The sequence below is a fragment of the Lynx canadensis genome, chromosome D1, assembly GCF_007474595.2.
Source record: "Lynx canadensis isolate LIC74 chromosome D1, mLynCan4.pri.v2, whole genome shotgun sequence".
Taxonomy (NCBI): domain Eukaryota; kingdom Metazoa; phylum Chordata; class Mammalia; order Carnivora; family Felidae; genus Lynx; species Lynx canadensis.
In genome coordinates, this window is record NC_044312.2 from 56,055,962 (window position 1) to 56,056,959 (window position 998).

Genomic DNA, 998 nt, shown 5'->3' on the forward strand with positions numbered 1-998 from the left:
GTTCAGGCACATTATTTTTGGTGGGGACAAAACAGATTCTTGTGGTAAATTGTTTTTTCAAAAATATCTCCTTCACAATTGAAGAATGTAGGTTTTTGGTTTGTTTTTTTGGGGGGGTGGTAAATGGCTTACTACGTGGGGTATATAAAAGGTTCTTTAATAACTAAATAATAAGGTTCATCTAACTGATGTTTTTTAATATTATATGCTGTATGACCCTGTTACAAATTTTCAGGGTTTGTGTAATTGTTGATGGCTAAAATGTAAACACGTGAATATAATTGCAGAGATGTCATTGGATTATGTTGGGATACCTTAGTGTTATATTTGAGTTTCAGAAAACGGAATGGGGTGCGTTTGCAGAGTGCAGGTCTTAATGATAGCTGGAAGTGCATTTGCCTGTCGTGGACAAGACTGGTGGATGTGTCAAAGCAGGACACGTTACTCGTGCAGGTTATAAAAAAGATAACAGAGTTTATCTTATAGTCAGAGCTCTAAGAGGTACCTCTGTCTTTGGCAGAAAGAATTGATCAGGTTCATGATGGCAGGATGACAATGAAGGAAACAGAGCCGGCCTTCTAATACCTGCTTCTAGTCCTTAGGATATTTCAGAGTGGTGTGACCTTAGTAGATTTTTTAACCTGGGTATGTTTCCTCAACTATAAAAACCACATTCGTGGGGTGCTTGGCTGGCTCAGTCGAAAGAGCACGCAACTCTTGATCTTGGGGTTGTGAGTTCAAGCCCCACTTTGGGTATAGAGATTTACTTAAATAAAAACTTTAAAAAAATAATAAAAATAAAAACCACACTTATTTATAGTTATGCCATGAAGGGTAGATAACTTATCATCAGTTACCTGTGGCTGCTTGGCAACATCCCAAAACTTAGCAGCTTAAAAAAACCAGTTCATCTCGTTTCTCAGTTTTGTGGCTTGGTTGAGTGGTTCTTTTGCTAGTGTCATGTGGGTACTCTGCATTCTGCTGGCAGATTGGCTGGG